Source organism: Artibeus jamaicensis, unplaced genomic scaffold (assembly GCF_021234435.1).
Source record: "Artibeus jamaicensis isolate MK-2021 breed Jamaican fruit bat unplaced genomic scaffold, CSHL_Jam_final contig_843, whole genome shotgun sequence".
In the NCBI taxonomy this organism is placed as follows: domain Eukaryota; kingdom Metazoa; phylum Chordata; class Mammalia; order Chiroptera; family Phyllostomidae; genus Artibeus; species Artibeus jamaicensis.
In genome coordinates this window covers 97,500-124,040 of record NW_026521982.1, presented here as the reverse complement: position 1 = coordinate 124,040, position 26,541 = coordinate 97,500, and the positions used below count along the sequence as shown (strand labels likewise).

Here is a 26,541-nt window from a genome sequence, read left to right as displayed (position 1 = left end):
GGGAAATTGTGAAGGAGGTAGAAGACAGCAGAAAACTGGCCCAAACCTTTAACTGCACCTGCTATGGGATGGTTCTCAGGTACTCAGAGCCTCCTAGTGATCTTAACTCCTGACACAAAAGGGTGTGTGTCTAGGCTCATGGTAACTTTCCTTGACCATGTGTCTTGCACAGTAATACACAGCTGTGTCCTCAGCTCTCAGGCTGTTCAGCTTCATACAGGCTGTGCTCAGGGATGGGTCTGTGGTCATGGTAACTCTTCCCTGTATCCTGTGTGCATAGATTGCAGCACAGTATTGAGGGTCAGTTTGCTTCATCCATCCTGCTCTTTTCCTTGGACCCATCGCACCCAGTGCATAGCATAGCTGCTGAAGATGTGTCCAGAAGCCTTGCAGGAGACCTTCGCTAAGAACTCAGGCATCCTCACTTCAGAACCCTTCTGAAACAGCTGCACCTGGGAAAGGGCACCTATGAAGAGCCTTCAGGAGTGGCAGAAAAATCTCCCTTAATTGTCCCTGGTCACCCCCTCAACCTAAAACTGCCAATCCCCTTACCTCTAGAAACTGCCAACAGGAAGAGTGCTCTCTATATACAGTCCAGGATGAGGGACAGTGCTGTTCTGAATTCTATGCATGACAGTGTTTTAGGGCGAAGCTCAGAGGACAGACCCACATTCAACCTAGTCTACCTCTTCTCATTTGCATATTCATGAGGCAGAGTGTTTCATAGCTGAAGACTTGACCTCACCTGAGAGAAAGTAGAGGACACAGTGACTATATGCCAAGGATGTCTAAGGGTCTAAGTTCTATGCAGTGTTATAGAATATGGGTCCCCAGCCAGGTCTCTAGGTGTGAGTTGATACAGCTCCTCCCACTGAGAAACAAGCTCCCACAGGACATGCTCATCATTGTGAACTCAACTTTGAGAGACATGGAGACCTCCCAGACCAATTCTGGGCTTTAATACCTGAATATCTTATTCCTGGATCAGCCTGTCTCCAAAATTCTTCACCTAATGGGTAATAAAATCATCCCTGTTCACAGTTCTTTATAATTCAGTTATAAAAAAAATCCCTAGAAGTACCAGTGACTCTTATTCTCATGTATCATGGAGCTCAGTGTGTGCCATGATAAAATAGGATATTTACAGTCACCAGATGTCCAACTATTCTTTTAGAGGTTTTCATGAAAAGAAGAAGACACAGGACCTCACAGAAAATTGTTTCCCAGTTCCCCATGCACCTGCTCCTGGGACAGCTACTCTGAGCTTGTGAGACCTGCCCACACCCTGATTCAGCTCTGCACTATGCTGGGTAGGTTCCTGTAAAAGCTCAAACAGCATGAACATCTCAGCATCTCTATTCCAGAATTGAAGGTTGTGCCCTCATTTTTGGAAACTCCCTCAGGGACACTGTGTGCTTTAATTTTCTGGTTACAGAGAACTGACCTTACTAAACCCCAGTGACCCTGGACAGGGCCCCAAAGATTAGGTTCAGTGAAGCCACCAGGAATGCCCCCCGGACCTGCCATATGTACTGACACAGCTGTCACTGCTAAGCCCTGAAGCTCTTGTGGAATTTGGCAGCCTCTGATGTCCTCAGGTTCCTGCGGGGAAAAGTCTCACCTGAGTTTTCCTGCATGTGGCCCAAATTTCACTGCAGTTTTACTACTCAATGAATGACAAACACTCACTGTGTTGGTTTTCAAGGAAATGCACTCCAGGTCTCCCTTTGCTGCTGTAGCTATAACTTGAGCAATCCCCCCACTGGATCCTAGGGCATGGTGTTTCTTTTGAGCTGATGTCATCTCTGTGTGTGACACTCAAGTTTTTTTTTTTATTCTTGGTGCTCCATCCATATGGTTATCTTCCCTTATCACCATACACCCCATGAACCTCAGAATTCACATGCCAGGTGGAGAAAGACTCACTGCTCAGTGACCCACAGCTGCACCTCTCAATCCCTGCAGGAATCACCATCTCCTCCTGCACCTGGGCTTCTTGTTCAACCCTCATGGACTTCCCACACTGGTCAAGGCATTAGGGGCAGAATTCAGACAGCACTGCTCATTGTTTTCAAAATCGTTTCAATGATCCCCTTTCAAAGGAAACATTCTCTAGGGCTGGTCATGTAGTAACTGCTGATGTTCCCCATGTGGGCTCCCAGTTTTCCAAATATTTCATCCTAGAAGACATTGAGTTCTTGCTTAGTTCTAGGGACATACAAGAACATCTATTTGAGTTTTCTCTTTCGGAGCCACAAATGGCTCCAATGAAGGAGAAGACTTAGAGAGTTCCCATTTTTTAGGGCTATGCATCAGTGCTGTATTTGTCAAGCATGTGTTACTCATGTGTGTCACCAAGCCACTTATGTCACTGACTATTTATCCTCTATGTCAATCTTGTTCTCATAATATATAATCACTTTGGAACCTGCATCAAGCAAACATTCTTTCTAAGCAAATGTTCACAGTAATCTAATGAATTATATAAATCTCTATCATTTCAGTCCATGTTCATCATGAGCTTTTACACATGAGGGCAATTTGCAGTTGGGTATTGTGCAAGATCACACTGGAGAAAAAATGCTTGCAAAATCAATCACTGAGGACCCTGGGTGTGAACCAGGGTGCCTGGGGCAGAAGAAGATCTCTTTCCCAAATCTAGAATCCTGCACACAGGCTGAAAGGGGTTAATTTTTCCTCTTTAGCTTGTTTCAGTAAATCCCTTAGTGGGGTAAAGGGTGTTCATCCTCATTGGGGAAAGCAATCTGCTTTTCTGAGTCACCATCTCAAAGGTAATTTCATCTGTAAACACACTGGACAAACCCATGAATAACTATCAGCCAAATGTTTGGGCACCTAGTGATCTAGTCAAACTAACACAAAACCAACAATCACAACAGAGCTTTTTAGGGAAAGATTCCCAATTCAGAGATAATATGCATCTGCTCACTGCATGCATATAGAAGTGATCCAACCACTTTAGACTCATTGTGGAGAAGGCTTGCTTAGGTACCTACATGTTGAATGTCAGGTGAAGAGAAAACTTCATGCCAGAGAAGAAGCAAATCCTTAAATAACTTTCATGTGCCTTATGCCTGCAGAACCTGTGGGCCCTGAGTTGTCCCTGAGTGTCCCCTGGTGTTTACAGCTCCTCTTCCAGGGAGGATTTTCTCTGGGTTCACACTGATTTCCTCTCACTGTGTCTGTAGCACATTAATACAGGGCAGTCTTTGGCTCTCAGGCTGTTCATTTGCAAATAGTCAGTGCTTTGGGAATCATCCCTCAAGATGGTGAATCTGCCTTTCACAGATGAAGCATATTCTGTTGTGTGACTCTTAGCTTTGTTTCTGATGACCCCTACCCTCTCCAGGCTTTTTCCTGGAGTCTGCAGATCCAGTTTATATAGGAGTCACTGAATGTGAATCCAGAACATTTGCAGGAGAGTCTCAGAGATCCTCCTGGCTGTCTCAGGCCCCCACCAGACTCTGCCAATTGCTCCTCGCATCAGACACCTGCAGACAAGAAATTTTAATTAGCAGTGGGTGCACACACACAGACACAGAACACCCCAGTTTCCCCTGTAATGTTACCATGTAAAAGCATCAGAGTATGTTCCAAGCCCAACTCAAACTTCATGGTAATTTCTCTGGGTTACCTTGCATCAGTGAGTGCAAACTACTGAGACCCAGGGGCTTGAGCTGGTTTCCCTGAGGTTCAGGGACAGCAGCTAGTCTTGGTTTATATCTGTAAGTGGTGATGCCCATTTGAATGCACTCCTCCCCTAGTGTCAAATAAGTCAAGTTCCTTGGTGACGGTTCCCACTTGACTAGAGGGGAAGTCACACTCATTGTAACAGTGGAGGCCTTTACAAAAGGTTGGTTAGTCTGTGTGCTGTGGAGTTATTGTTGTTGCTAAATTCTACCACTGATCAGTTTAACACAATTTAATTGACAGTAATATTTCACATGCACAGTGTTTCAGGCTATTCAGCTCAGAATAAATCATTTGTATGACATTGTCATTGTCAGGGAATAAATTCCCTGTCTCCACACAGAGCAAGGTTAATCCCCATTGTCAGCCTCCTAGGCTGAGGGCAGTAAGCACGGCAAGCCCTGTTCTCTTGTGCTTTCAAGACAGAACCCCTGCCCCTAGTGCATCTGTGAACCAAGATTCCATTGTTATAGAGAAAGATAATGGGAAGAAGGAACAAATACAGGTAGAGCCTTTTACCTGCCCTGGACACCCTCTGGGCTCAGCCTCTTCACCCTCCTCCCCAAATGGCTTAACAACTGTCACATTAAGTGACTGAGGTGCAAACAGCAAATTAATAATTATTCAGGCAGGTGTTACTGTAATCTAAGTGTCACACTGACATTAGCATATACAATATCTGGGAAGTTCAAAAAATGGTATGCTAAAAAAAATGGTATGCTTAGTTAATCAGAAAAACGACTTAAATCCACAATCCCATTTGGTGAATGCTACATCCAAGTGGTATTCATGCCCATGCATGCCTTCAAGTGCACAACAGTCACATCTCCGTGACATGGTGACTGGAAGAAACATACATTTGTGGATTTTAACTCCAGTGAAATATGGACCTCCCTCCATGCTGTGTTGTGAATACTGAAAGTTTTCATAGATTTCACCCACTTCTAGTCCTGCCTTTCTGTTACCTCCGTTTAACAGACTCCCATGACTTTCAATCAGGGAATTTTGCCTTTAAAAAACATCAGAGAAAAACTGCCCTAGAACCTAACTGGAAGGAAACCCATGCTGCACTTTTTACAATAATTAGGACAGGAAAATCCCAGGAAGTCAGCCCTTGCAGTCATGTTACACTACAGTCCTAATTTACTCTGGGTGCTGTAACAAATTAAAATGGAAGGGGACATTGGCCAAAGTCATAAATTTATTTACCATGGATGTTATGTCAGGAATTCCAAGAACAGAAACCAGCAAATTTGACCTTGTCTAAGAATTCACTTCCTGGAAGAGTCTGCTGTACTCTCAGAGGGTGGATAGTGCAAAGGAATTTTCTCAGTCTTTTGTTATAAAGGCCCTAATCCCACTCATGAGAGCTCCACCCTAAGACTGAATCTCATAAGGCCCCACTTCCTAACACAGCCACATGGTCCTAAGGTTCTATTGTGTTGGCTTTTGAGTGACAAAAACACAAGTCCAAAGCACAAGGGCATGGATCAAATCATGATTCCACTCAGTTGGAAGGGTACTCCAGCAGATCTCCCCAAACTTAGTACCCCCGTAAACCTGTGGAAGCTTCTAACCTTTGGAATTCATAAGGAGACCCAAATCCTTCAGAAAAAAAACTAAAAGCTTTGCAGAGTGGACAGCTTCCACCCTAGACCTTAAACTAAGACACCCATATAATTTATCATTTTCCCCTTATTGCTTTCTTGTAACCATTATTCTCAATTTCTAGTAACTAAATTTGTTTTCTACCCATGATGGAAGGTAACTCCATGTTCTCACTGATGTTTCCTAGGTGTCCAGTGAAATAAGTACAAGCTGTAATTCTTCATGTTTGGTGCTGGCATGTTAAGATTCACCCCTCCCTCTCCTTCTGTACACACTTGGAGAAAATCTGTGGAGAAAGCGGAGATTCATAGTAGATTGAACTCACACTACGCACTCCCATGTGCAGGACCCTCCTCAACCTTGTCATAGAGGAGTAATAAGAACCAGAACCAGATGACTTACCAGGAGTGAACCAACCATTTCTTTTTTTAAATAATATTATGTATTTATTTAAATTATATGTATTTATCTTTAGAAGGGAAGGAAAGGAGAGAGGGAGATAAATATCAATGTATGGTTGCTTCTCATGCTTCCCCTGTTGGGAACTGGCCTGCAACCCAGGCGTGTGCCCTGAATGGGAATCCAACTGTGATCCTTTGGTTTGCAGGCCCACGCTCAATCCACTGAGCTACACCAGTCAAGGCTGAACCAGCCATTTCTGAGTTGCTGAAGCCAGCCCTGTTCTCAGCAAAATCCACAATGAAATAACAAACATTTTGAATGTTCCTCTGTGTGTGTGTGTGACTTCATAAGCTTGGACATCTGTACCAAGGTGTGGTGGGGACGTTCTACATCTGTGTGATAACAACTGATATTTATGTCATGAACACAGAATCTAGTCAATGACCATCACCATCAGGGACCTTTGTCCTCTGCATTGGGCTTATACACATCTGGTATCTGCTGTTAAGCATGCATGTGTCTTGCTGCTGGCCATCTTAGACTATGACCTGTGTGAGGCTGGGCTGCACTGTTAGGCCCAGCAGAGTCTCTGGTTGAATTCATCTAACATGGTTCAGAACACTGATGATTTGTTGATGATTAAACAGAACAGGTGCAAGCAAATGTATTTGACTATCTCCCTTAGTGCATGGGAGAATGTATTCCTTTCACTACAGAATGCCTCTGTAATTCAGATAGTTAAGAGGCCAGCACTGAATCATTAAGAAAGGGAGGTTCCCAGAGGAAAACTGTTGCATGGTGAGTTAACCCCACACCTCCAGGAAAACAGCCCTTAATGTACAGAAATGATGCTAGGGTGACCCTGTATTCGAAGTGCCCACAGTGCCCTCTGCATTCTGGCCCTCCTTTCTCCTGGAGGAAGATGTGTGTCTGGGCTCATTGACTTCCTCTCACAGTGTTTCTTGCTCAGTAATATAGGGCCTTGTTGTGGACTCTCAGGCTATTCATTTTTCAGGTAGAACTCACTCTTAGTGTTGTCTCTGGAGATGGTGATTTGGCCCTTCACAGAATTTGCATATTAGGTTGTATCACCATTACTATTAATGACAGACCCACTGCAGTCCCTTCCCTGCAGCCTGACTGGAACAGGGCCTATCATAGCTACTGAAGGTAAATCTAGAGACCATGCAGGCGAGTCTCAGACACCTCCCAGGCTGCACCAAACGCCCTCCCCAAGACTCTGTCTGCACTTCACACCGGACAACTGTAAACCCAAAGATGTCAGTTCAGAAAAGTCACTGGTCCACTGTTTTTTATAGTCATATCCATTCACATAATCAGTGTCTCTGGTTCTCCATGAATTAACTGTTAAAATGGTAACAAGGAAAACCCAGCTGAGCCCAAACTCCATGGTGAGTGGTATGTATTTTGTCCTGAGCAGGGAATAGAAATACCTGAGAATCCAGCCTGAGGTCCTGTCCCAGAGCTACAGGGTCAGGGCTGGGCTGCTTTTCATGAGCAGAGGGGCCCTATTTGCATGTCCTCTACTATATAGTGAGATCTGGGCCTGGAAAGTGATGTGAAGGACATGATCCCAGAGTGTGACTTTTCTAAGTAATCATGTCTGTTTAGAATTTATCCTCAAATCTGATCCTGTCTATCCCCACTGACTCAAGTGCTCCAGGAAACTCCATGACCTATGAGAGTATGTTTTTTTAAAAAAGAGAAATTTAACCTGAGAGATGCCTTTGAACATCACCAGTAATGAACACACCAAGAGAAATCAACTCCCACAATCAGAGGGAAAGTTAAAATTTTATGATTTTCATATTCAGGTGATAGGAAGTTTCATCTGACCATGTTTCCTTTACAAAGCAGAGCATGAATGAAGAGCAGAATGTCCCCTAGAACACATAGTCCCAGTTTGTGAGGAGGAGGGGCATCTGTGTGGATCATTTGGAGACAGAAGCATGGACTCTAAAGAGAAGCAGTTTTTCTAGGTCATTTTTCTTCAGTGAATTTTGGTGCTCAATATTTAGCAGCCTTACTGTCCTATTTAATTTTATTCTATAGACTCTGTGGGGTAAATCTAGGTTCAAACACTGGACATAGAAGAAACTCAGATATGACGAGGCCTGCTTAGATTAGAATATAGGTTGAGACTGGGCAGTACATATTAAATTACAGACATTTGATTATAGAAAATTTTCATGCCAATCACTGATATGAAATAACAGATATAAGTAAACTTATTAATGTAAAAAGCAGTATTTTTAGATATCATTAATTATTGAAGGTGAATTAATTATTCAAATAGCCTCCCATTTTTTCAGCTGGTAGATGCATTTTATGTAAACTGATCATCATTTTCTGTTCACCTTTATGTTCAGCATCAGCATCTGTACCTGTGTGGGTATATGACAAAGCTCTAATCCTGGAGCAGGAGAGGGCATATGCTGTGGCCCTCTTGTTTATGAACAGTTAATTTCAGAAGAACCATCTGTGTTCTCTCACAGTCCCTTTTCCTGTCTGCACTGGGCCCTTGGGAGTGCTGACTCCATGGCCATACATGATGGGTGTCCACCGAACTTGAACCCAATCCACTGAGTGTATCAATGTGTGAATGGGAAAATGAACTCCATCCATGAAGGGGATGAATTAACATGGAGGATGAGTTAACATTTTCTGAGCTGACACTCATTCAAGATTATCATTTAATTACATGGTGCTTTTCCTCATTGTTTAATCAGTTCAATCATTTCAGTGTTTCTCCCTTTTTCCTGAAATATGCATACATAATACCTGGAGCCACTCAGATAAGAAAGTACTGGCTTGAAAATGTACCCTTGTTCCAGGTTTGAGATAAGCTCCTTTCTCCTGGAGGAAGATGTGTGGCTGGGCTCACATTGACTCCCCCCCACAGTGTTTCTGAGACAGACCACTGTCATGACTAAATGCCTAAGTTGGGCTCATAATTGTTTAACATCCATCATGGGAAATTCAATACCATATGATCTCACCTTTAACAGGAACCTAAACAACAAAACAAACAAGCAAGCAAAATATAACCAAATACACTGAAATACAGAACAGGCAGACAGGGCCCAGAGGGGAGGGCATTTCAGGGGAAAAGGGAAAGGATTCACAGGAACAAGTATAAAGGACACATGGGCAAAAACTAATAGGTGTGGAAATGGGAAGGAGGTGGGGAGCTCTGGGGGGTGGGCTGGAATGGGAGTAAAAGAAAGAAAACTGTACTTGAACGATAATTAAATAAAAATATTTTACAAAAGTTAAAAACAAACAAACAAACCTCCAATTTATTAGAGACTCTTATGGAGAACCTGAACCTTGTTATTTCTTGATGGATCACATATCAATATTAAACCAGCAGTCTCATAACCAGAACACATTATGATGATAGAACTTTCTGTCTGTATTCACCTCTCCATCTGATGTAAAATCAGCACAAACATCAGAAGGAACTGCAGTTCTTAGGGTTTGTAAATCAGGACAAGACCAGAAGAGAAATAGAGGTCAGTGTATGGTTTGGGATTCCTTGCAAACAAACTGGGCTTTTATGTCTCCTGTAAACTGAATGAAATAAACTGAGGAAATCTGTAAACACACGTCCATCTTCGAGATAACATGAGGGTGGAAGTCAATACAAAAACATTTGATATGAAAGCTAAGAAAATGTTCTAACAAATCATTATATCAAAATGATCGTGCTTACCCTAGATTGTATCCCATCTGAACCCTCAAAGGATATATCTACAGAGGACTCTAAAACCGATATTATAATATGCCCATGTTTAGCTTATGATTTTATGTAAAACTATGGAAACTTCATCACTGTATACCTCACTTTGATTTCTCAAGGCAGCTGCCTGTTGCATCAGATAATTCCAAATGAATATTGTTAAAACCCCTTTCAAACTGCATACTTGGGGTAGACACACTGGTGTAATCTTCAATCAGTAGTGTGAAAAGTTCCACAAATACCATATGATCTCACCTTTAACAGGAAGCTAAACAACAAAGCAAACAGGAAAACAAAATTAAAACAATGACACTGAAATCAAGAACAGGGGGACAGCGACCAGAGGGGAGAGGGGATGGAATTGCAGTGTAAAAGGGGGAAGGATTTACAGGAACTACCATAAAGGACACATGGACACTAAGGGGGGTGGAAAGGTGTGGGAGGTGGGGGGGACGGCGGGTGGGCTCTGAAGGGAGTAAAAGAAAGAATACTGTAATTGAAAAATAATTTTAAAAATTAATTAATTAACAATAAATTAAAAAATAAAACAAGCGTTAGTTAAGTTAATCTATTCAGTACGTGTTGTAACAACAGCAGCAGGAGAAATATCTACCCTGGCAATTTTATGGACTGGCTATTACCATGTAGAAAAACCCTGATATGTTTTACAGAAAACAGTGTGCAATGATGTGAACACTTCTGTATCACTTCTTATGTGTGAATGCACATCATAAGAAGTTTTTCTTTTTGAAAAACAAGCTTGTGACTGTGTGTGACACTGTGTGTGACAGTGTATATGATTGCTACTGTGTGTGACTCTGTGTGATACCGTGCGTGAGACTCTTTGTGACTCTGTGACAGTGTTTTACACTATGTGGCTGTATGTGTTAGTGACTGTGCATGGCTGTGTGTGAAGCCTTGTCTGTGTTTGTAACTGTGTGTTAACCTGTTTGTGTAACACTATGTGACTATATGTGAATGTGATTGCATCACTGTGTATGAGACTGTGGGACTGTGTATGACTGTGTGGAAATGTGTGTTTCTCTCTGTGTGACTGTGTGTGGCTATACATGATAATGAGTGTGTGAGACTGTATGTGGTTGACTGTGTGCATGACTACTGTGTGACTGGATGGTGACTCTGTGTGTGACTGTGTGTGTTCTGCTCAAGTACCAAGAGAAAAGTGTGCACAATCCATTGCTCCCATGCACCCCGTCTTTACAGCCCCTCTCTGGACTTCACCTGTCTTTAGCTTCCCTCATGTAGCTCACCTGGGGCAGGTCACTTGGAGACAAGGAGGACACTTTGAGTAAAGGATGCCTCAACTCTCCACCTCTTTACAGGCATTACCTAAGACATTCAGGAGTCAGTTTCTACCAAGGAGATCCTCAAGCACGTTGTGTCCATGACACACTCTTCTCCTTGGCTCACACCCAGCTGACAGAAAGGGAAACACAGGCTTACCAGTGGGCTGCTCTCTCTACAAAAACCAGTTCTCATTGCTGTGTGGGAAGGCCTTTGTTCTGTGAGCTGTGGGAGACTCACAGCAGAGATTAGCTCATACATGTGCACATACAGCACACAATGACACCATCACAAACACATATGTAAAGTAGTTAAGGTTTGTGTGCACACATGCACACACTCCCACTCCCACACAATTCCCGGCGCTCTGACAAGTAAGCGTTTTTCCAGGACTCTGGGGTGACAGCCAAGACTCTAAAACTCATGGAACAAGGATGGCTGAACTCAGATGCTTAGAAACATCCAAATTTCTGTTGCTGGAACCATTGAATGTTCTCTTGTGTGACAGGGCTCTGCAGAGGTGGTGATGTTAGGGGTGAGTGAGCTGAAGGTGTTGACATGGGAGAGATTATCCAGAATTGTTTGTTTGAGACATAAATGCAATCATATATTGTTTCAAAGAGAAAACCAAAGTAAATATACAGAGATTATTGAAACCAGATGTTAGCGTGGGTTTCCACAACCACCCAGTAAAGGAAGAGCAAGAGGGTAACATGTGGAAGGAGGACAGAGAACTGAGTGGCAGGGGTAACATGTGGAAGGAGAACAGAGAACTGAGTGGCAGGGGTTCTTGGGAATATTCACAACACATGTGGGGTGAGGGGTGCCTGCTGGAAGGAAGCAGACGTGTGAGAACATTGTGTGTATGTTGGATAGAGAATCTGAGCTCAGCACAAAGGGGCCTGGACAGGGCTGTTTCCCTCTTCGTGGGAAACATTTCCAACCACAGGGAAGATGAGAGCACTAATGGTAGTTCATTCTCAAGGAAGAAAAAGGATAAACAGGACAGTGGTGAAGGAAATGTCCCATGCACAGGGTGGAATCTCATCTGCAAACAGACAGTATCACTTCCCCCTTTGCTGTCTGCAGTAAGAATGAGGCAAACCAGAGCCAAAAAGAAGGAACCAGCACCCCTGCATGCAGCTGAGAGCTTTGAGAAGAAATCACTGCTCCCAAGAGGAAGCCCCTTTCTTCCCCACCCAGGCACACACCTTTCCCTGGGGCGGGTCTCTGTGCTCAAGTTTCCAGAGTGTCCTGTGGTGTCCTGAGCACCCCCTGCAGCCCAGGCCTCTTGTCTCCTGCAAGGAGGTTTGTGTCTGGACTCACCCTGACTTTCCATCACTGTATGTCTCACACAGTAATATATGGCTGTGTCCTCAGTTCTCAGGCTGCATAGCTCCATGTAGGCTATGCTAGTGTACTTGTCTTCATTCAAGCAGACTCTGCCCTGAAACTTCTGTGCATATCCAGTGCCACTGTTGTTAGGGTTGACATACCCCATTCACTGAAGCCCTTGTCCTGGGGCCTGTTGCACCCAGTCAATAGTGTAACTGGTGAAAGTGTATCCATAAGCCTTGCAGGAGACCTTCACTGAGGCCCCAGGCTTCTTCACTTCAACACCAGACTGCTCCAGCTGCACTTGAGAGTGGACACCTTAGGAGAAGAGACAGGAGTGGGTAAAATTCACTTCGATATTCCTGATTCCCACCTCAACCAGGGGTCTGGGAAGACTCTTACCTATAGCTACTGCCAACAGGAAGAGGGTTCTCCAGCTCCAGTCCATGATGAGGGGCTATGTCTTCAGGTCTTCTTCAGTGGAAGGTGTGGCTGTGGGTGATGCTCTCAGGGCACAGAAAAACCCACATTTAACCTAGTCTACCTCTTGTTATTTGCATATGCATGTGGCAGTGTGTTTCATAGCTGAAGTGCTGACCATACCTGAGAGAAGGCAGAGGACACAGAGACCATGCTGAGTAGGAGTCTGATGGACCAGGTCCTAATCCACATGTGAGAATATGTGTCCCCTGGCAGGTCCCTAAGCTCTGGCTGACACAGTTTCTCCCAATGAGGAACCAGCCCCAACAGGATATGCTCCTCATTCTGAATTCACCTTTCAGTGACACAGACACCACCTGGGCCAATCTGGCCTTGATACCTAAATGTCTTCTTACTAGGCCAGTGTGCCTTCAAAATTTTCCACATAGTGAGTTAGTTAAATTATCCCTATGCTCACTTCCTTAGAATTCAAATATAAAGACTTCATACAAATACCCTTATTGACTGTGGTTCTCATGTCTTATTCAGTTTGGTAAATACTCTAAAGAAATTGGATATTTACAGTCACCTCATGTCTAACTGTAATTTAGATATTTTTATGGGAAGAGGAAGACACAGTCCCTTAGAGAAAATCTCTCCCCAGCTCCCTCTGCACCTGATCCTGAAGCAGCCACCCTGAGCTCATGTGTCTCATGTGCCCCATGCTGCCCAGGCTGCACACTGCAGGCAAAAGTCCTGTCTGGACTCCCAGGACACGGGAATATCAGCAGCTCAAGTGCAGAATTAAAGACTAAACTCTGACTTCAGGAAGCTCCCTCTGGGACCCCATGTGCTTTAACATCTCTAGACACAGAGAACTGGTCTTACTAAATCCCACTGACTCTGTAGAAAGCCCAAAGCAGGACTCTATGAGTCACCAGGGATCCCCTTTCCTGAAGCTGCCTGATGCACTGACTCAGTGACACCCTGAGTCCAGAAGCAATCAGTGGCTTCGGGGGATGCTGAAGCCCTCAGGTTTCTTTGCAAGTCTCATCTGTCTATCCCTGTGTGTAGCCCCAATTTCATTGCACTTCTATTGATCAATAAACCACACACATGCTGTGATGAGTTTCATGGTAATGACCCAAGGTCTCTCTTCTCTCCTGCTCTTAGCACATGGGCAGGATCCCCACTCTCACAAGAACCATGTGAGTGATGTGATTTAATAACAGAACAAAAGCAAACATAATTAATATGAAGACAGGACAGTGCCTGACCTTGTTGTTTCCTGTTCTTCCAGCTCCTGGGACTTGCAGAGGCCATTGTGAGAAATTCCTGGCTTGTCATCGGCAGGGTTAGACACAGGTAACACCTTTCTAGTTAGTGTAACCAGTGCTGACTTGGCTTATAGGGGTGTCACTCTGATGTACAGCTCACAGGTGCTCATTCTCAGAGCACACAGCCAGGAGCCCTGAGGGCAGTACCATGGGGGACACTGGATGGGTATCTTCCCAAGAGCAGATGAAGGTGATGATGCAGGAACAGAGGAGCCAGAAAAGTGGTCCTGGGGAGTCAGAGTCTGTGGAGCAGTGTCAGTGTAGTTTTCCACTGTGTCCCATGGTGTCCTGAATGCAGCCTGCAACCTGACCTTCCTGCCTCCATCAGTGAGGTTTGTGTTTGTGTTCATGTAAATTTCCCTCACAATGTCTCTTCCACAGTAATACAAGGTTGTGTCCTCAGTGACCACAGATCTCAGATGCAGGGAGAACAGTTTATGGACATGTCTCTGGAGACTGGAAAGTGGCTCTTGAGGGGGGACTGTAGTAAGTGTTCCCATTATAACATGCACCCAGTCCAATCCAGCCCCTTCCCTGGGGGTTTGTGGATCCAGTCCTAGTGGTAACCACTGGTGATTAAGTAACAAGCAACAGTGAAGGTGAGGGAGAGCATTGTGAGGGATTTGCCAGGCCTTGTCCTGCCTCTTGTAGCTGCACCTGGCATATGACACTGCGGGGCAAGGAACATGAGTCCCTGTCATTCATTTTCAGTCACCATCATTTCTTAGACCTGTTTTTGATATCTGAGACACTCACCCTGAGGAGCTGCCACCAGGCACAGGAAGAGACCCAGCAGTCTAATATTCTTCTAGACCACTCACCACAGCTCTACCTTACCTAGAGATGTCTGCCCTGTGTGAGGAGAAAGCTGAGATATCCCATAGCCAAGGGCAGGATGTACCCTGGAGCTGAAATTGAAATTCACATGTAGGACAACTTTCCCCATGCAATGGAGAGAGACTGAGGTCTGACACTTTGGTCATTCTGGAACCTCTGTGGGGGCATCTCTTCTTTTGAACTTAGCATGTGTGTCAAATATAGGGAATCACTTGGTTTTTCAGACACAATGGAATGATATCAACAGGCATCCTCTCCTTTCTGAGCATAAGAAAAAGGGTTGGACTAGGAGAGTGGGTGATATCTTTAAGTCTCCAAGCATTTTCAATCAGATTTAATAAGAATTGCCATTTGTGTACAGTTTGTGAATGCCAAAATTCTAGTTTACCCATAACTACCAAACATTACTATTATAGTTTTGAACAAGTAATATCACCTTCACAAAAATATCAGAAGTAAAACATAGTCATTCTCAGTAGCTTGTTTCTTTTTTTTCCTTTTTTTATTGATTATGCTGTTACAGTTGTTCTATTCCCCCTTTATTCCCCTCCACCCTACCCCTCATCCCCAACATTACCCCCCTTTAGTTTATGACCATGTGTCTCAAGTCCTTTAGATTCTATATTTCCCATGCTACTCTTACCCTCCCCCCATCTATTTTCTATCTACCGTCTATGCTACTTATTTTCTGTACCTTCTCCCCCCTTCTCCTCCTCCCACTCCCCTGTTGCTAACCCTCCTTGAGATCTTCATTTCTATGTTTCCACTCCTGATCTAGCTGTACTTTTAGTTTGCTTTCGTTTTAGGTGTGGTTGTTAATATCTGTGAGTTTGTTGTCCTTTCACTCTTCATGTTTCTTTAACTTCTTTTTCTTAGATAAGTCCCTTTAACATTTCATATAATAAGGGCTTGGTGATGATGAACTCCTTGAATTTGATCTTATCTGAGAAGCACCTTATCTGTCCTTCCATTCTAAATGAAAGTTTTGCTGGATAGAGCAATCTTGGTTGTAGGTCCTTAGATTTCATGACTTGGAATACCTCTTTCCAGCCCCTTCTTGCCTGTAAGGTCTCTTTTGAGAAATCAGCTGACAGTCTGATGGGGATTCCTTTGTAGGTGACTGTCCCCTTAGCTCTTGCTGCTTCTAGGATTCTCTCCTTCATTTTAATCTTGGCTAATGTAATTACGATGTGCCTTGGTGTGTTCCTTCTTGGGTCCAACTTCTTTGGTACTCTCTGAGCTTCCTGGATTTCCTGGAAGTCTATTTCCTTTGCCAGATTGGGGAAATTCTCCTTTATTATTTGTTTAAATAAGTTTTCCACTGGTGGCTGTGCCTTTCCCCCTTCTGGTACCCCTATAATTCGGATGTTGAAGCGTTTAAAGATGTCCTGGAGGTTCCTAAGACTCTCCTCATTTCTTTGAATTCTTGCTTCTTGACTCTTTTCTGTTTGGCCATTATTTGCTTTCTTCTGGTCCACTCCATTGATTTGAGTCCCAGTTTCCTTTTCATTGCTATTGGTGTCCTGTGCAATTCCATTCATTTCAATTAATTTCGCCTTCATATATTTGTCTAATTTGTCGGTATAATCAACCAGTTCTGTGAGGATCCTGATCACCAATGTTTTAAACTGTGCATCTGTGAGTTTTGCTATTTCTTCATCGCTTAGATCTATTGGCTCTGGGGCTCTGAGATCCTCCTGCGCCATTCTTGGTCTGTTCGGGCCCTTTAAGTGTGAGAAGCGGGGGGCCTTGGATTCCCAGGTCGCTGGGTTGTGACGCTATATGTGGGGGCGTGGCCAGAGCGGGTAAATGGCGACCCCCTCTGCCGCTTCTCACAGCTGGGTGCGGAGGAGCAGTGCCTTAGGTGGTTCACCTGGGCAGGGCCACTCAGAGTCTCTGGGTTATGACGCTGTATGTGGAGGTGGGGTCAGAGCAGGGAAATGGCGGCGCCCTCCACTGCTGCTTGCCGTGGGGACCTGCCGGCCCGGTCCAACCGCCCACTCCCTCGCCTGTCCACCCGCGCACAATTGCGCGACCTCAGTCAACAGGCAGCCCCGGGCCCGGCTGTCTCCCCCTCGGTTGCTCACTGGGTCGCTCACTAGGTCTGACCCTGCGCCTAGATTCCGCGGGCCTGAGTGGTCTGGCCGAGTCCTCCTGTGCAACCCTGCTCTGCCAGCCGCTGGTTTTGCCCCTTACCAGTCAGGCTGAAGAATTTGTTGTCAACGGACTTCCGAAAAGTTCAATTTTCCATGTTCTGGCTGTGTTTTCTGTTGCTAATATTTAGTTTTCTCTAATCTTGGTTGTGTGAGAAGGCACGGCACATCCACCTATGCCTCCATCTTGGCGGAAGTCAGTAGCTTGTTTCTTAATAGATGATATTTCTGATTTGAGTAATGCCCTCCCAACACAAGCAGGTCAGACACCCTGAATTCTTAATGTTGAAAGTTTTGTGATTATGTCTAAGTTCCCTGTGCAAACTCTTTCCTCTCAAAAGTCCAGGGCACATTGCAGATATGCCAAACTAATCTCACCAGGAATCATCATGTTTTATTATGAATAAAAGGCTAGAAATGAAAAAGTGATTATTTACATATAGCGTTCAAAATTATACTTTTGTTGAAATTATTGTGGCAGTGGATTCATGACTTATTTTCTCAGTCTAGTGTTCTCAGTGATGTTGTGATTCAGGGGGAGGGAAATGAAGAGATTTTCTAACACAGATTTGCCCACAGGAAAGGGAACTTCTCCCCTGACAGGAAACCCACACTCCCAGCCACCCTTGGCCATGTTTCCGGGGGGGTGGTCACTGTGGTCAGAGGGAGCTGGGATCTTCCTCACAACATATAATGTTCTTTATCTAAAATAAACACTTTCTTCCATCAGACATGCAAATTTGAAACATGTACTTAGTACTTAATGTTCACAGCTGGCTATTTATTGGCTTAAGGGTTGTTAGTTGGGGCAAATTTATTTAATTTTAGGTTAGGAAAACCTAACATATTCACATTATAATGGACCTTTTATTGGGTATCTTTAGAAAGAAATTTCCATTAAAATTGTCAGCCTGCATTGTTCATGTTCACTGGTTACAGCAGACATAGGGACTTGAGCAGACTCTTTGGAACTGGGACAGGGAGAATGATGACCATAGTTTCAGTCATGTACTGAAATAGCATTATTTTCATGAACACATTTTACTAGATATATAGGTATAAAATCTTTTAATGTAGATCCAGAAGGAAGAACAGGGCATCATAGAGATAAATTATATCATCTTAGAAAAGGTGAGTTTGTTAGGAATAGAAATGTTAAAGGTTTACAGTTAGACACCAAGAGAAACAAAGAATGTGTCATTGTAAATGAGTGGAAAGGGAATTCCTTGTTACCCACATTCACATTTTACAGTGTCTCTGTTATGTGTGGTCACAATGTCATAGGGCCAGGGAATCAGGAGTTAGTTCTCATGTCATTACTCATCTGGTAACACCATGACTCATACAAGCTGCATAATCCTTGGGGCTCTATTTATAAAATCTCTCAACACAAACAGAAAAGAGAGGAAACCCCTGGCTGCAGAATCATTATCATCATCATCATCATCATCATCATCACCACCACCAAACCATTATCTCCATCGTCATCACCATCACTATTGAAATAACCATCATAATCATCACCATAAACATCAACATCAACTGCTTTCCTATGGTCATTCTTTTCATTGTCTGTAGATATGGTTTATTTACATACATAATTACCTTTATCTCATTTTACTCATTTTTCATGGCTGATTAGTGAGGTAGGTAGCCAGACTTTATGTTATTTTATGTTTGACTGCTGTCAAATGAAGTATAATTTCTGCCTGCTTTCCATCTGCCCCACACAGGAAATATGATAAAAGAGTCTGGATCTCATCTGTAAAAGCCACTGGGAGATTAAAACCACATGAGCCTCTGTAGGCAGATTCCCCTCCTTCACCCCAAGAAAGTAAAATCAGTGAGTCCTTTACTTTCCTGACTCTACCAAATACGGTTTACCTTGCTGTAGGGCTTCTCTTGTTCTTCCCAGAGATGTCAAATATGTGTGTGATACACATTCCATGTCCCTTTGGTGGGTGTTTCTCATCAGCCTGGGCATCCACACTAAGCTGGATGGGTTTCTCTGCCTCTGTGTGGTCTCACCTGTGCCTCATGCTGTGAGCATGAGGCCGAGTCAATGACCATAACCACTGGACATCTTTGTTCTCTGGAACTGGGGCCATATGCTTCTGGTGACCCCTGTACAGCATTCATGTGTCCTGTTGCTGGGAGGCCTGAACACTGAAGTGTGTGGGCCTGGGCTTCACTGTTGTGTCCAGCAGTCTCTGGTTAGATTAAGCTAACTAGGGTCAGAGGTTTGATTATTTATTGGAATTGGGCACAACTGTGTGTGAAAAAGACTCTGTACCTTGCATATGAAGGAAGGTTTTCTGTCTTTACAATGTATTTTTAAATCACAGATAAGCACGGAGTAGGAATCCATAGAGGCTGCCTGAGGGAAACTGTTATAGGGAGAATAAACCAAACAGGAAACCAGTCAAAACCTTCTTCTGCAATTGATCCAGTGGTTGTCCTCATGTTCAGAGACTCTCAGCACCCCCTGATGGCCACAGCCCCTCCTGCAGAAAGGTTTGGTCTGGTCTCACAGTGAGTTCCCCTCACAATATCTTCTTTACAGTAATGGAAGGCAGTGGCCTTAGCTCTTAGTCTATTTATTTGCAGATAGGCATCATTTAGAGAATCATCTCTTCAGATGATGAGTATGCCTTTCACAGATGCAGCATATTCTTGTTTGACTGGTAGCTTTGTTTCTAAGAACACCTACCCAGTCCAGTTTGTTTCCTAGAAGCTAATGGATCCAGGTTATATAATAGTCACTGAAAGTGAATCCTGTACATTTACAGGAGAGGCTTAAAGACCTCAAGGGTGCTTTGGGTCCCCTCAGACTCCATTAGCTGCACCTCACATTGAAAACCTGCAGAAAACAGACTCTCATTTGGAGTGGACACACACTCAAGCCCCACTTTTTCATAAATTTAAAATGTAAGAGCATCAAGCAAGTGCCCAGATGAGCCTTCAGGGACCTTCCCCTGGGTTAACTGTTGCAGTGACTACAAACTGCAGTGACCCGGGGGTAGCTACCCTCTCATAGGTGCAGGGACAGTGGCAAGTCTGGGTTTATCAGCACATGAAGCACCCAATTTCCAAGTACTCTTCCCTTAGGGACAGAGAAGTGAAGTCTGTGGGTGAGAGTCTCCACTCAACTCAGAGGGACAAGCATCCTTGTGATAGTGGGAGTTTTATTGGGAGACTCACCAGAGACTGGTGAGTCTGCGTGCTAAAGGGTTATTGTTGTTGTTGCTAATTTCTCCATCTGTGAGCTGAGAGTCCATCATTGTGGACAAAGAGAGTGGGAAGAAGGGAAAAACATATGTAGAACATTTTAACTGCCATGGACACCCTATGTGCTCAGCCTCTTCCCTTTCCTCCCCCAATGGCTTACTGACTGTCACATCAAATGCCTGATGAGCACACAGCACACCAGTAATTATCCTGTAAGGTGCTGCTATGATCCAAATGCCACATGTCATTATTGTATAGTCTCTGGGAAGATTGAAAACTTGACATGATTAGTTAAACTGATAAAACCTAAGTGAACACTGAACTCATTTGGCCAAAGCTCCTACTGAGTGAGGTTAATGTGGTGCCTTCAAGAGCCATCCATGGCCCTGTGACATGGTGACTGGGAGGACCATGCACTTATGGATCTTACCTCCATTGGAACCTGAATTTTCTCCCATGCTGATGTGATAAATGATAAAATTGTTCATGGATTATACCCACTTCTAATGCTGCCTTCATGCTGCGTCTGTTTAGGAGCCTCCCATGACCCTCAGCCAGGCCTGGAAGGCCTGTGGAAGAAAACAACTGAGGGAAATCACCCTTGCACATGGCTGGAATGACAGTCACGATCTACTTTTCACAAAAAATGGCAGTGAAACCCCAGGGAGTCAGCACTTGTGGTCATGTTACACTACAACACTAATCCATTCTGGATGCTGTAACAAAGTACAAACAACAAATTTTCTTTCTCATAGACCTGGATGTGAAAAATCCAGGAACAGATACCAGCACTTTTGATGACTGGTAAGAATGCCTCTTTAAAAAAAATTTTTATTGATTATGCTGTTACAGTTGTTCTATTCCCCCTTTCATTCCCCTCCACCCTACCCCCCCGTCCCCACCATTACCCCCCTTTAGTTTATGACCATGTGTCTCAAGTCCTTTAGATTCTATATTTCCCATGCTACTCTTACCCTCCCCCCATCTATTTTCTATCTACTGTCTATGCTACTTATTTTCTGTACCTTCTCCCCCCTTCTCCTCCTCCCACTCCCCTGTTGCTAACCCTCCTTGAGATCTTCATTTCTATGTTTCCACTCCTGATCTAGCTTTTAGTTTGCTTTTATTTTAGGTGTGGTTGTTAATAACTGTGAGTTTGTTGTCCTTTCACTGTTCATGTTTCTTTAACTTCTTTTTCTTAGATAAGTCCCTTTAACATTTCATATAATAAGGGCTTGGTGATGATGAACTTCTTGAATTTGATCTTATCTGAGAAGCACCTTATCTGTCCTTCCATTCTAAATGAAAGTTTTGCTGGATAGAGCAATCTTGGTTGTAGGTCTTTAGATTTCATGACTTGGAATACCTCTTTCCAGCCCCTTCTTGCCTGTAAGGTCTCTTTTGAGAAATCAGCTGACAGTCTGATGGGGATTCCTTTGTAGGTGACTGTCCCCTTAGCTCTTGCTGCTTCTAGGATTCTCTCCTTCATTTTAATCTTGGCTAATGTAATTACGATGTGCCTTGGTGTGTTCCTTCTTGGGTCCAACTTCTTTGGGATTCTCTGAGCTTCCTGGATTTCCTGGAAGTCTATTTCCTTTGCCAGATTGGGGAAATTCTCCTTTATTATTTGTTTAAATAAGTATTCCACTGGTGGCTGTGCCTTTCCCCCTTCTGGTACCCCTATAGTTCGGATGTTGGAGCATTTAAAGATGTCCTGGAGGTCCCTAAGACTCTCCTAATTTCTTTGAATTCTTGCTTCTTGACTCTTTTCTGTTTGGCCATTATTTGCTTTCTTCTGGCCCACTCCATTGACTTGAGTCCCAGTTTCCTTTTCATCGCTATTGGTTTCCTGTGCAATTCCATTCATTTCAATTAGTTTCGCCATCATATATTTGTCTAATTTGTGGCTATAATCAACCAGTTCTGTGAGGATCCTGATGACCAGTGTTTTAAACTGTGCGTCTGAGAGTTTTGCTATTTCTTCATTGCTTAGATCTATGGGCTCTGGGGCTTTGAGATTTTCTTGCGACATTTTTGGTCTGTTTGGGCCCTTTAAGTGTGAGAAGCGGCGCCTTGGACTCCCAGGTCGCTGGGTTGTGACGCTGTATGTGGGGGCGTGGTCAGAGTGGGGAAATGGCGACCCCCTCTGCTGTTTCTCACAGCTGGGTAAGGATTAGCATCTTAAGTGGTTCACAGGGGCCGGGCCACTTAGAGTCTCTGGGTTATGACGCCATATGTGGAGGTGGGGTCAGAGCAGGGAAATGGCAGCGCCCTCCACTGCCGTTTGCCGCGGGGACCCGCCCGGACCGGTCCAACCGCCCACTCCCTCGCCTGTCCGCCCACGCACAAATGGGCGACCACAGTCAACACGCAGCACCGCTCCCCCGCTGTCTTCCCCGGCGGTCGCTCATGGTCACTCGCCTGGTGGCTCACTCGGTCGCTCACTAGGTCCAACCGTGCACCTGGATTCCGCGCGTATGGATTCCACGCACCTCAGTGCGTCTGACCGAGACCTCCTGTGCAATCCCGCTTCACCAGCCGCTGGTTTCGCCCCTTACCAGTCAGGCTGAGAAATTTGTTGTTAACAGACTTCTGAAAAGTTTAATTTTCCCTGTTCTGGCTGTGTTTTCTGTTGCTAATATTTAGTTGTCTCTAAACTTGGTTGTGTGAGAAGGCACGGCACTTGCATCTATGCCTCCATCTTGGCGGAAGTCAAGAATGCCTTTTTAATGGCTCTTCACTGTAATCTCAGATGTTGGATGGGGCAAGGGACCTTTGTCAGTCCTCTGTTATAAAGACCCTAATCTTGTTCAAGGGAGCTCCACCCTAGCACCCACTCTTGTCCCAAAGCCCCACCTTTAGCATGATGACATGGGCCCTGGGTTTTAATATGTGAGTTTTTAGCAACCCATAGCAACAACAAATAAATCAAATCATGATTCTACCCAGTTGGAAGGATACTCCAGCAAACCCTCACAAACTGAAGATCCCCATTATCCTGTGGAAGTTTCTCATTTTGGAAGCAGAAAAGGGGACTCAAATCCCTTAGAACAAACTGACATCCTTTTAGAGTTGACAGGTCCCACTCTAGACTTTGAACTAATATGTCCAGATAATGTATTACTAGTTTCCCTTAGTACTTACATATAATCATTATCCTAATTTTCTAGGGAACAATTTGTTTTCCACCTCTATTGGTCAGTAGCTGTGCATTCTCACTCATGTTTTCTAGGTGTTCAGTGGAAAAGCACTCAGGCTCTTAAGTTTGATGTATGATATTGATATGTTAAGATTCACCTCTCTCTCTTCTCCTGCAAACACATGGTAGAGAAAATGGGGATTCTCCCTAGTTTGCTGTAGGTAGGAGATTGAAACCACACAAACACCTCCTGTGACCAAGACCCTCCTCGACCTTCTCAGAGATGAACAATAAAACCTGGACCAGACTCCTTACCTAACATGATCTAGCCATCCCTGACTTTCTGAAAAGTCTGACCTACCCTCAAGAGGCTCCTCAATGAAATGACAAACTTTTTCATGGTCCATCTGTGTATGTGACCACATCATTTTGAACATCTAAACCAAGTTATGTCAAGGGTTCCTCTATCTCTGCATAATGTAAACTGTTATTGCTGCCATGGACATGCAGCAAGGTCCATGACTATCACCTCTGGGTGACTTTGTCCTCTGGCATTAGGTTCATATATACCTTGTGTCCACTGCACAGCAAGCAAGTGTTCTGCTTCTCACCAGCTTGGACTCTGAGCTGTGTGAGGCTGGGATGCACTGCTGCATCTACCAGAGCCTGTGGTAGATTCAGCTTATGTGGGTCATGAGGGTTTTATGATTCACTGATGATTCATTTTGAGAGGGGCAAACAAATATGTGTGACTCTCTGACTATATGAGAATGTTTTCTTCTGTGACAACAAAGTTTTGTAATTTAAAAACTTAAGAGGTAAGCACAGAATCACTAAGGAAAGGAAGTTCCCAGAGAGAAACTGCTGTGTGGAGAGTTAACCCCACAACTGCCAGACAACAAACAGTTAACCTGCATCTGTAGCTATTCCTGAACTGAATCCAGTGCTTAGTGTGTCCTGAGTGTCCCCTGCATCCCAGCTCTTTTGTGCCCCACAGGGAGGTTTGTGTCTAGGCTCACACAGACGTCCCCTCACTGTGTCTCTCACACGGTAATACACAGCCTTGTACTCGGATCTCAGGTTGTTCATTTGCAGATATAGCTCATTCTTGCCCTCTTCTCTGGAGATGGTGAATTGGCCTTTCACAGAGTTTGCATATTATGTGCCACCACCATTACTATTAATGTATGAAACCCACTCCAGCCACTTCCCTGAAGCCTAGCTGACCCACTTCAATTTGTAGCCACTGAAACTGAATTCAGGGGCTGAACAGGAGAGTCTCAGAGACCATCTCAGGTTGCACCAAGCCTCCCCCAGATTCCATCAGGTGAACCTCACACTGTACACCTGCAAACACAAAGATATCAGATCAGGAAACTCACATGTCGACTGTTTCCCCCATATCTGCTCACACACTTATTATCCCTCACTCTCTGTGAATTACTTAAAATAGCGACAAAGAAACCCCAGCTGAGCCCAAACTCCATAGTGAAAGGTCTGTGTTCTGTCCTGAGCAGGAACTGGGAACACCTGGGAATCTTGAGCTGGGCTCCTGTTCCAGAGCTGCAGGGTCAGAGCTGGGCTGCTTTTCATGAGCAGAGGGTCCCTATTTGCATGACCTCCTACTATATACGGAGCTCTGCCTTTGGATGCTGACATGAAGGACAATGCTTCAGAGATTAACATGTCTAAGGGTGCATGTCTGTTAAGAATTACTCTGCACATTGGAACCTCTACCATCCCCACTGACCCAACTGTTCCAGGAGATGGGTACATGACCTAGGAGAGTAAATTGTCATAAAAGGTCAGTATTTAAAATGAGAGATGCCTTTGAAAACAACCAGTAATGAACACACCAAGGTAATTCAATGCTCATGATTAGAGGGAGCATTAAAACTGCAGGAGGTCCCCGATCAGGTGACAGGAAGTTCCATTGGACCCTATTTCTTTTACAGAGCAATCAGAGTATGAACTGCAAACAGAGTGAGACCCTAGAGCATGTGGACCCAGTGTTGGAGGAGGTCTGTGTGGAGCATGGGAGACAGAAGCATGAAATCTACAGAGAAGCACAAAGTGCTCCTGGGGCACATTGTTTTAGTGGAGTTTGGTGCTGAATGTTCAGCATCTTCACTGCTCACCTTTATTTTTATTTCCTAAACTCTGTGGTAAAACCAGGTTCCACCATTGGGAACACAGGAGAATCTCAGCCATGACTAGATCTTCTCAGGTGAAGATGTAGGTGGAATTTGGGAAATAATTTTAAATTAAAAAAATTCTTTATGGCAAAACTTCATACCAGGCACTAATACAAAATAACAGAAAATAAATTAATCATAATTGATATGAAAAACATCATTTTTCTTTGTCCATTGATTACCAAGTAAATAAATCATTTAAAGTTTCTCTCCATCCTGGGATTGGAGGATCTAACTTTATGTAAATCTGGTCAGGTGCTTGGGTTCTGTCCTATTTTCACCATCAGTATGTGTGGCTTTCTGGGTATGTGACATAGTTCTATTCAGAAATGAGACCAGGTTAATCCCTGGTTCATCAGAAGTAAATTTCAGAAGCTTTGTCTCCTCCCTCTTTTTCATGCATTTTCATATCTGTACATGATACTTGAGAATGCTGTCACCTTTTACACATGAGACAGGTGTCATCTCTGCATGAAGTCACATGCTCTGTGGTTCATTGTGCAGAAGAGGAAAGAGATCCTCCCAGGTACATGGATGGTGGGATTAAGCAAGCCTGGAGCCAGTACTTTCAGGGGCGTTGTTCTTTATGTTGTGATTTGTCCTCCTCATGTAGCAAGTTCAACTTGTCTTGTGTCACTTTTCTCAGAAATAGCCTAACATAGTCATCTAGTCATTAATATAAAAAAATAACTGCTTTGAAAGTTAACCCATTATTTTTACTCAGACAAAAAAACATGAAATCCTTAGGCAAAAGAACATTAAATATTCCTATTCTGGACTGGACGGACCTAGGGACTGTTATGCTGAATAAAAATATTCAGGTGGAATAACACCAATGTCATTTGATCTGACTTATATCTGGAATCTAATAAACAACAACAAGAACAACAACGAAAAAGCAAGCAGAATAGAAACATGCTCATAGACCCAGATTTGGGAGCCTTAATGATAATAGAAAAGAGATAAAAAAGTACAAATTGGAAATTACAGGTTAAACACAGGGAGGTAAGTCACAAACCTCAAAATAAAGTCAATAATATTGTAATGACCATGAGTGGTGCCAGGTGGGTGCAGGAAATACTAACCCATCACACCACAAACTGTAAGT

At 43.9% G+C, this 26,541-nt stretch overlaps 1 pseudogene; it reads right to left on the bottom strand.

Annotated features, from left to right (window-relative positions):
- Positions 1 to 311: 311 nt before the first annotated feature.
- Positions 312 to 12,572, bottom strand: LOC128628561 (immunoglobulin heavy variable 1-8-like; annotated as a pseudogene).
- Positions 12,573 to 26,541: the final 13,969 nt, after the last annotated feature.